The sequence below is a fragment of the Bos indicus genome, chromosome 23, assembly GCF_029378745.1.
Source record: "Bos indicus isolate NIAB-ARS_2022 breed Sahiwal x Tharparkar chromosome 23, NIAB-ARS_B.indTharparkar_mat_pri_1.0, whole genome shotgun sequence".
Lineage (NCBI taxonomy): Eukaryota > Metazoa > Chordata > Mammalia > Artiodactyla > Bovidae > Bos > Bos indicus.
The window spans coordinates 491,697-502,719 of NC_091782.1; the positions used below are offsets into that span (position 1 = coordinate 491,697).

Sequence of the window (11,023 nt, forward strand, 5' to 3'; positions counted from 1 at the left end):
TGAAATTTGTCATATCTTTCATACCAAAAGCTACTTATCCAAAGATGAGGCGGGATAATTTGAAAATGGAATTAGTTCTGAACACTTTGAAAATCATTACTATCATCTAAAACCAGAAAGTAAGTTCTTTGATAGGGTCGATCATAGAGCTTGTGATTTTATGTATACAGTAATCATTCTGTTTCAACAGTTTTCAAATATAGTGATAGAGCATTTTAACTTCACCCAATTCTTCAAAAGGTAGTTTGTAAATATAATTTACATAATTTTACAAATAAAAAATTATGGTGCATAGAATTTAAGAAAAATTTAAGATCTAGCTAAATATTAAATATAGTTCTTTGGCCATGAGATACTTCTTTTAATCATTAAGACTAATCATGTGAGTGAAAATAAAACTTAAATATAATTTACACACATATGTAAATAAATGTAAATATTAGATGATATAAATCATCACTTGTTTAGTTCAAACATGAATGTAAAGAACATTTCCTGGGATCAACTACTGTGCAAAATAAAGTTCTCTGTGACTTCATTAAAAATAAAATTGGAGATGACTCTTCCTCACTTTAATTGGTTAATTTATTTGTATTATCACACAAAATATCAATTCTTCCTACTGCTGCATAAATAGAGGAATAAATGAAATACCTTTATGTGTTCTCCACAGTGTGGTGGATATATTCATATATGTTTCCTGAATCACTTTTTATAACAACCTGTGAGTCAGACACTATTGTTCTCACTTGATTAGAGGAAACAAGGATGGAAGCTGCAATGAAGTGTACCCCAGATCAAGAAGTTGTAAGTAGGGGAAAACAAGATTCTCATCTGGTTTTTCTGACTCTCAAAAAAACATACTTAACCACTGGGATTGTGGTTTTCAACATTTTTCAGAAGAATCTGCGAGATTATATTTTATAGCAGAATTGGGGAGAGAACAAAAAGACTAAGGGAACACAAAAATAAAGTGGATCTACAAAGAAAGCAGCACCATATGTCATTGTTGTTGTTGTTGTTCAGTTGCTCAGTCATGTCCAACTCTTTGTGACCCCATGGACTGCAGCATGCCAGGCTTCCTTGTCCTCCACCATCTCCTGGAGCTTACTAAAACTCACTAATTAATTAATATTTGAGTATTCAAAAAAGCTATATTGTGTGTGTATGTGTGGATGTTCCTGTGTTTCTGTTGTATTTGCTTGATATACACTTGCCTCTAAAGTTATTAAAGTAATTCAAGTCATCATGGTCATATCAAAAGAATTTACTATGTAAATATTGTTTATTATGACATAATATAGAGCATGAATTAAAAATTTGAAGCAGAATCAGTATTCATTAAGTTTTAGTTAATGATTATTATTATGACTAAAAGTAGTCTTTACAATTTTTAATCCTGTGCAAAAAATGAAATAATACTATCCACATATGTTGCTATCATGCCATGATAATGCCAGTCATTGGAAGTATGCTTATTGGCATTATAAATTTACTAGAATTAGGCAACACATTGATCATTTGACTACAGTAACTGTGTCCTTTCATTTCCTTCTCATCAACAATGTTCTGTTACAATTTATGTCAACTATTGCAATCAGTCTGACCCTGGGGTTCCCATATCTATCCTCCTTTACTTTCCTGAACCTCAACCTGTTTCATAAAAGTCACACAAAGACCTCTATCAGAGTTATATCCAGCATTCCCTCTTTCTCAAATGCTTCTTCATCATTCCAATGGTATTCCAGTTACTTTCCCTGGTTTCTTATTTTCTAAGATTAAAAGGAAAACTCTTTAACTTTGAATTTATAGCCTTTGCATCCATTTTCTACTTCTTTTTTCAGGCTTAGTTGCCACTATACATGAAACTTACTGCTTCTACTAAGACCCTAAATCATCTCACATGGTTCAGTATACACAGATTCCCTCTTGCCTCTGTGTTCACTAAGTTCCTCATGACTCTAAGCATTATCTTCTCCCAGGAAAGAATTTGAGTAATTTTTCAAGATATCAGAAGCTCTTTTTTTTATTTAATCTCAAATAAACTCATAAGGATACAGAACTCAATAGAATTTAGGTATTTATTACTGGGGACAATGAATTCAAGGTTGCATTATGAAAAAGTGAGATTTTTTTCATGTAATGTAATTAACCATAATATGAGATACATGGAGAAAAGGAATAATGTGACAGAGTTATTCTACTGGGACTCACACAGAATCCGAAGGTGCAAAAAGTCATATTTGCTGTGTTTCTCATCGTCTACATTGTCTCTATGGTAGGGAATGTGCTCACCTTGGTCACCATGACCACCAGCTCATTATTGGGGTCCCCCATGTACTTTTTCCTGGCTCATCTCTCTTTTATTGATGCCTGCAATTCCTGTGTCAATACCCCCAAACAATGGATGCATGGCTCAAATATTTGGGGAACATTTCTTTGGAGGTGCTGATGTCATCCTACTTACTGTGATGGTCTATGACTGCTATGTGACCATCTGTAAGCCCTTGCATTATGCGACCATCATGAATGGGTGGCTGTGTGGACTGCTAGTGGGATTGGCATGGGTGGGAGGCTTTCTTCATGGAATCGTTCAGATCCTCTTCATCTTCATGTTACCCTTCTGTAGCCCTAATTGCCGGGGTTCAGCCCCGGTGGATCCAGGGAATTTGAAGTGACAATGGCGTCAGTGAGGATCAGGAAACAATTGCTTAATTAAACATTAATTAAGGATATAAAGAGTGGTTAAATAAGGACAGCTCAGTGAGGAAATTCAGTGGAAAAAAGAGGCTGAATAATTCAGCAAGAAGGTGAGAGAAAGAACGACATGGGGAGACCAAGTTTCGGTGAACAAGGCCCACACTTTATTTTCCAAAGTAGTTTTTATACCTTAAGTTATGTATACAGGATAATGGGGGAAGGGGTAGAGTCATGCAGTAAGCCAGGCTTTCTTCCTGCAAACTTATCATATGCAAAAGTTTAGCTGATTTGCATCATCTTCTGGCCCAGAGGCCTGTTAACATTTTAAGACCCTTTCTTCAGAAAACTTATTTTTCTCTAAGGGTGATTAGTCAGGTGCCACCCTCCAAAAGCATTAGATAAAGTTGCATTCCTATAGGGCAAAGGTATGGTGGGCTATAACAAGAAAAAGAATTAACTCAAGGGTCCAAGGTTACAAACGTTAAAGCTACTACTTACACCAGTTATATTAATCAATACACTGCCAGGGACACAGCAGGTAAGGGATATGGAAACTTAGCAGCAAACATTGGCCCAACAAGTGAAAAACCCTTCACTAATACAATTTCTAATCAATCTTTTAACTGCTGAAAGGAATCTGTATTTAGACAGTTTAGAACATCTCATGCCTCTCACAGTTGGGAGACTCTGAACAATCACATGTGGCCAGAAAATCCTATTCAGGCAGGCTAGAGGACTTCCAAAGGAGTTTGTAGGTTGAAACACTATCACACCCAGGAACTTTATTAACTGGAGCTGTAAGTTAACTCTTTTCAAGAGAGAGGACAACCCCACATAAAGTCAGAGGTGTAGGTGAGAGCAGAAAGTAGGCAGACTCTGGTTTGGGGGGTAGATGCTCGAGAATTTCCAGGGGGACTCCTGAGGCTTTATCTCTCCTGTGCCTATGGCGAGCCTCCTTCCTCATGACCTTTGCCACAGGCAGAATTCCTCACGCTGGCTCCAGGCATCTCCCCCTTTTTTATTTCTTAAAACAGCCAGATGCAGCTCAGTCGCAAGCTTCTGAATGTTCTGCCGAAGAATCCTGACAATACAAGGAAGAATGCTTATGAGAAGCAAAATTAAAGCACCAGCAGCGACATAACCAAGGATATTAGACAGTATGTTTTTTCCTGAAATGAAGTTAGAGAAAGTGTGAAAAAAGTCATTAGCTGCTCCAGCAGCGGTAAAATCCAGTTGAGAGTGTTCCAGGGTCTGTATTTGATTATGAGGTTTCCCTAAGTCCAGGCCAATGTCAGAGCTGTTCCAAACACCTGAGATATGATTTTTGATTTTTTCCCATTCATAATCTGTCTCATTTACCTTTAAAGATGTTGCGCATATCCACTGGTAATCAGCCTGGCAAGACAGAGCCATTTTCATTTTTAAAGCCTGTAACTGAGTCCCAATATGCATTATTGCCTCCTCCAAGGCATCTACCCTCAGCTCCAACTTTCTATCTATAGCTTCTTGTGTTGTTAGAGTTAGAGAAACATTTTATTTTATTTTTAAACTTTACATAATTGTATTAGTTTTGCCAAATATCAAAATGAATCCGCCACAGGTATACATGTGTTCCCCATCCTGAACCCTCCACCCTCCTCCCTCCCCACACCATCCCTCTTGGTCGTCCCAGTGCACTAGCCCTAAGCATCCAGTATTCTGCATCGAACCTTGTCTGGCATCTCGTTTCATACATGATATTTTTCATGTTTCAATGCCATTCTCCCAAATCTTCCCACCCTCTCCCTCTCCCACAGAGTCCATAAGACTGTTCTATACATCAGTGTCTCTTTTGCTGTCTCGTACACAGGGTTATTGTTACCATCTTTCTGAATTCCATATATATGCATTAGTATACTATATTGGCGTTTTTCTTTCTGGCTTACTTCACTCTGTATAATAAGCTCCAGTTTCATCCACCTCATTAGAACTGATTCAAATGTATTCTTTTTAATGGCTGAGTAATACTCCATTGTGTATATGTACCACAGCTTTCTTATCCATTCATCTGCTGATGGACATCTAGTTTGCTTCCATATCCTGGCTATTATAAACAGTGCTGCGATGAACATTGGGGTACACGTGTCTCTTTCCCTTCTGGTTTCCTCAGTGTGTATGCCCAGCAGTGGGATTGCTGGATCATAAGGCAGTTCTATTTCCAGTTTTTTAAGGAATCTCCAGACTGTTCTCCATAGTGGCTGTACTAGTTTGCATTCCCACCAACAGTGTAAGAGGGTTCCCTTTTCTCCACACCCTCTCCAGCATTTATTGCTTGTAGACTTTTGGATCACAGCCATTCTGACTGGTGTGAAATGGTACCTCACAGTGGTTTTGATTTGCATTTCTCTGATAATGAGTGATGTTGAGCATCTTTTCATGTGTTTGTTAGCCATCTATATGTCTTCTTTGGAGAAATGTCTATTTAGTTCTTTGCCCCATTTTTTGATTGGGTCGTTTATTTTTCTGGAGTTGAGCTGTAGGAGTTGCTTGTATATTTTTGAGATTAGTTGTTTGTCAGTTGCTTCATTTGCTATTATTTTCTCCCATTCTGAGGCTGTCTTTTCACCTTGCTAATAGTTTCCTTTGATGTTCAGAAGCTATTAAGGTTAATTAGGTCCCATTTGTTTATTTTTACTTTTATTTCCAATATTCTGGGAGGTGGGTCATAGAGGATCCTGCTGTGATGTATGTTGGAGAGTGTTTTGCCTATGTTCTCCTCTAGGAGTTTTATAGTTTCTGGTCTTACATTTAGATCTTTAATCCATTTTGAGTTTATTTTTGTGTATGGTGTTAGAAAGTGTTCTAGTTTCATTCTTTTACAAGTGGTTGACCAGATTTCCCAGCACCACTTGTTAAAGAGATTGTCTTTAATCCATTGTATATTCTTGCCTCCTTTTTCAAACATAAGGTGTCCATATGTGCGTGGATTGATCTCTGGGCTTTCTATTTTGTTCCATTGATCTATATTTCTGTCTTTGTGCCAGTACCATACTGTCTTGATAACTGTGGCTTTGTAGTAGAGCCTGAAGTCAGGTAGGTTGATTCCTCCAGTTCCATTCTTCTTTCTCAAGATTGCTTTGGCTATTCGAGGTTTTTTGTATTTCCATACAAATTGTGAAATTATTTGTTCAAGCTCTGTGAAGAATACCGTTGGTAGCTTGATAGGGATTGCATTGAATCTATAAATTGCTTTGGGTAGTATACTCATTTTCACTATATTGATTCTTCTAATCCATGAACATCGTGTATTTCTCCATCTATTAGTGTCCTCTTTGATTTCTTTCACCAGTGTTTTATAGTTTTCTATGCATAGGTCTTTAGTTTCTTTAGGTAGATATATTCCTAAGTATTTTATTCTTTCCGTTGCAATGGTGAATGGAATTGTTTCCTTAATTTCTCTTTCAGTTTTCTCATTATTAGTGCATAGGAATGCAAGGAATTTCTGTGTGTTGATTTTATATCGTGCAACTTTACTATAGTCATTGATTAGTTCTAGTAATTTTCTGGTGGAGTCTTTAGGGTTTTCTATGTAGAGGATCATGTCATCTGCAAAAAGTGAGAGTTTTACTTCTTCTTTTCCAACTTGGATTCCTTTTATTTCTTTTTCTGCTCTGATTGCTGTGGCCAAAACTTCCAAAACTATGTTGAATAGTAATGGTGAAAGTGGGCACCCTTGTGTTGTTCCTGACTTTACAGGAAATGCTTTCAATTTTTCACCACTGAGGATAATGTTTGCTGTGGGTTTGTCATATATAGCTTTTATTATGTTGAGGTATGTCCCTTCTATTCCTGCTTTCTGGACAGTTTTTATCATAAATGGATGTTGAATTTTGTCAAAGGCTTTCTCTGCATCTATTGAGATAATCATATGGTTTTTAGTTTTCAATTTGTTAATGTGGTGTATTATATTGATTGATTTGCGGATATTGAAGACTCCTTGCATCCCTGGGATAAAGCCCACTTGGTCATGGTGTATGATCTTTTTAACGTCTTGTTGGATTCTGATTGCTAGAATTTTGTTAAGGATTTTTGCATCTATGTTCATCAGTGATATTGGCCTGTAGTTTTCTTTTTTTGTGGGATCTTTGTCAGGTTTTGGTATTAGGGTGATGGTGGCCTCATAGAATGAGTTTGGAAGTTTACCTTCCTCTGCAATTTTCTGGAAGAGTTTGAGCAGGATAGGTGTTAGCTCTTCTCTAAATTTTTGGTAGAATTCAGCTGTGAAGCCGTCTGGACCTGGGCTTTTGTTTGCTGGAAGATTTTTGATTACAGTTTCAATTCCCGTGCTTGTGATGGGTCTGTTAAGATTTTCTATTTCTTCCTGGTCGAGTTTTGGAAATTTGTACTTTTCTAAGAATTTGTCCATTTCTTCCACGTTGTCCATTTTATTGGCATATAATTGCTGATAGTAGTGTCTTATGATCCTTTGTATTTCTGTGTTGTTTGTTGTGATCTCTCCATTTTCTTTGTTTTTTTTTTTTTTAATTTTATTTTATTTTTAAACTTTACATAATTGTATTAGTTTTGCCAAATATTTTTGTTTCTAATTTTATTGATTTGATTTTTCTCCCTTTGTTTCTTGATGAGTCTGGCTAATGGTTTGTCAATTGTATTTATCCTTTCAAAGAACCAGCTTTTGGTTGTTGATTTTTGCTATGGTCTCTTTTTTTTCTTTTGCATTTATTTCTGCTCTAATTTTTAAGATTTCTTTCCTTCAACTAACCCTGGGGTTCTTCATTTCTTCCTTTTCTAGTTGCTTTAGGTATAGAGTTAGGTTTTTTATTTGACTTTTTTCTTGTTTCTTGAGGTGTGCCTGTATTGCTCTGAACTTTCCCCTTACGACTGCTTTTACCATGTCCCACAGGTTTTGGGTTTTTGTGTTTTCATTTTCATTCATTTGTATGCAAATTTTGATTTCTTTTTTGATTTCTTCTGTGATTTGTTGGTTATTCAGCAGCGTGTTGTTCAGCCTCCATTTGTTGGAATTTTTAATAGGTTTTCTCCTGTAATTGAAGTCTAATCTTACTGCATTGTGGTCAGAAAAGATGCTTGGAATGATTTCTATTTTTTTGAATTTACCAAGGCTAGCTTTATGACCCAGGATGTGATCTATCCTGGAGAAGGTTCCATGTGCCCTTGAGAAAAAGGTGAAATTCATTGTTTTGGGATGAAATGTCCTATAGATATCAATTAGGTCTAACCGGTCTATTGTATCGTTTAAAGTTTGTGTTTCCTTGTTAATTTTCTGTTTAGTTGATCTATCCATAGGTGTGAGTGGGGTATTAAAGTCTCCCACTCTTATTGTGTTATTGTTAATTTCTCCTCTCATACTTGTTAGCATTTGTCTTACATACTGCGGTGCTCCTGTGTTGGGTGCATATATATTTATAATTGTTTTATTTTCTTCTTGGATTGATCCTTTGATCATTATGTAGTGACCTTCTTTGTCTCTTTTCACAGCCTTTGTTTTAAAGTCTATTTTATCTGATATGAGTATTGCTACTCCTGCTTTCTTTTGATCCCTATTTGCATGGAAAATCTTTTTCCAGCTCTTCACTTTCAGTCTTTATGTGTCCCCTGTTTTGAGGTGTGTCTCTTGTAGACAACATATTTTTAGATATGGTATCAACATATTGGGCAGTATGCACCTGTTGAGTCAATGATATTGCTGCTGCAGAAGTAATTGCGGTTATTAACGCTGTTATTCCCAGGATAAACAAGCCCGCAAACCATCACAATCACATTAAATCCTGAAGTTGTTGTAATACAGCAAGACTATAGTTATATCAATAAGTGGTTACATTATAAGATAAGGTGGATGTTATAACATTACAAAGGAGCAAACGTTACATTGAGGGTTTAAACAAGATGCCTTGTTCACAAGTCACTACATTAGATCCACCTGAATAATTCATATGTACATTGAGTTTCTTGGAGTCATTAGTAAAAAGAAAAACATAAGGCAAGCGTAGACAAGCTAAAACAGAATAAGTAGAATTATTTTCTGGTTGGAGTCTGCGCTGCAGCAGCCCCGTCAGTCTCACCGGGATCTCCATGTTTATCTTGCCTCCCCTTACGGTGGGCATCGCCCCCACTCCTTCGCTGATCCGGCCTCGGGCTCAGGGGCAGCCAAGCGAGTGCAAACGGAGGCTGGCGGGGCTATCTGTTGCAAGCACTGTGCGCTGGGCCCAGGCAGCCAGGCTGGTCGGGTCCGCAGCTCCCAACGTGCAGCTGTTCTGTGCAGCAGCTGCGGTGGCAGGGGCAGAGGAGTGCCCCTCCTCTTCTGTGATAGAAGCAATGGGGGAACCGGATGTCTGGGGGACTGCAACATGGTGCATCAGCCTGTCTGGGATAAATTGGAGAATCTGCGTCCTGTGGAAAAATACAAGCATATCCTCGACCGCTAGTTAATAATTGATCAGGACCCTTCCATTGTCTGGAGAGGAGGTCCTTCCATTTAACTAATGGTTTTGCATTTAATTGCTCCGAGCACCAATGATGAAGCATTGCAGTAGTTCCAGCTGAATCAGTATTTAAAATATTTATTACGAAAAGAGCATGTTGCAAGATTTGATGGGGAGAACTATACTTAAATTCCCCTTCCGTTAATTTTTTGAATTTGGATTTTTAATGTTTGATGTGTTCTTTATGTGTGATCTGAACCCTTTGCTCGATCTTGCCTGCACTGATATCCACACTCTAGGACTCTTTGTTGCTGCCAACAGTGGATTCATCTGTCTATTAAACTTCATTCTCTTGATGGGCTCTTATGCGGTCATTCTGCACTCCCTAAGGACCTACAGCTTGGAAGGGAGGCAAAAAGCCCTCTCCACCTGCATCTCCCACATCATGGCAGCCATCTTATTCTTTGTGCCCTGCATATTTGTGTACATGAGACCCACAGCTACTTTACCTGTTGATAAAGCAGTGGCTGTATTCTACAGTATTATAACTCCCATATTAAATCCCTTAATCTATACCTTGAGAAATGACCAGATGAAAAATGCCGTTAGGAAATTGTTTAGTCAGAAAGCTATTTCAGATGTAAATATAAATGTGCTTTGACACCAAAGTCAATTGAAGAGAGGCAATGTTCAAAGGATATTTTTGACCAAAGAAAGAAACTAGTATAAATCATAAATTCTACAAAGAGGGCAGAATAAACGGGTGTAGAAATGGGACAAAAAAAATAAGCTTTTGTAAATTTGGAAAACTACCAAATTTTTACCTATTTATCTAACTTCATTAATGTTTATGGATTCAAAACTATTTTTCTAATAAAACAGAAGTAACAAAATATGCTGATATTTATTAATAATTTCAATTACAATCCAAAGTGTAGACATAGTTATTATTGCCATATTACAAGTGAGCCAACAAACAGAAAGGAATATGTTTCAAAGCAAAAGTACTGAGGAACCAGTAACCTGAAGCTACCTGAACTGTCAGACTATGTTCTTAAATGCTGCAGTGTACGACCAGGCCATAATGATCAACAAGCAACATAGTTATATTTGTTAACATTTATAGAAATAGTTCTGCTGAAATGTATATTTATACATGTATTATACCTTAGTATATACACTATCATAATGTGTGTATATATATATATATATATATATATATATATATATATATGCACACACATATATTTAGTTGTCGTTATATATGAATAAATGCTAATGATTTTAATTAATAATACTGACCACTTTTTATGTGTCATAGTTGATGGTTTTATGTCAAGTAGTGTGCTATTGTGTTGTGTAACTATTCTAGGAATATAAAAGCAATGTACCATTTAATATCTAAATGATATACTATATTTCAAAATTTCCTGTTGCATTCAGAATCACTTTGAATCACTCATGTAACCATCTTATCCTGATAAGGAATCAAAAGGAAGAATGATTCAAATAAAATAGCATTTCATGTCAAATGGGAATTTCACTGTATTAAGTATATAAATAGTCATACTCCATAAACTATTTGCCTACTTGCTAACATTTTTTTTTACAATTAGCCCAATGTCTGGTTCATAATAAATGCTGAATAAATAATATAAGTGTAAACAAAGATGAATAACATTAATAAAATAAAGATAAATAAGGTAGTGATAGAGATTAGGAAACTTTTTCTACTTTTATGTGTTTTAAAGTCTGGGATGAATTCTAGTTTTATCTCCTTGGAAACAACAATTTTTTATTTATTCCCACTTAAACTATGAAAAAGAAAGAAACTAAAGCTGTTTCTGTAATCAAATGAGCAAATTATTAACCTTTTAATC

General features: G+C 36.4%; 1 pseudogene; it reads left to right on the forward strand.

Annotated features, from left to right (window-relative positions):
• The first annotated feature begins 2,168 nt into the window (after positions 1-2,168).
• On the forward strand, positions 2,169-9,804 carry LOC139179040 (olfactory receptor 4C46-like; annotated as a pseudogene).
• Positions 9,805-11,023: the final 1,219 nt, after the last annotated feature.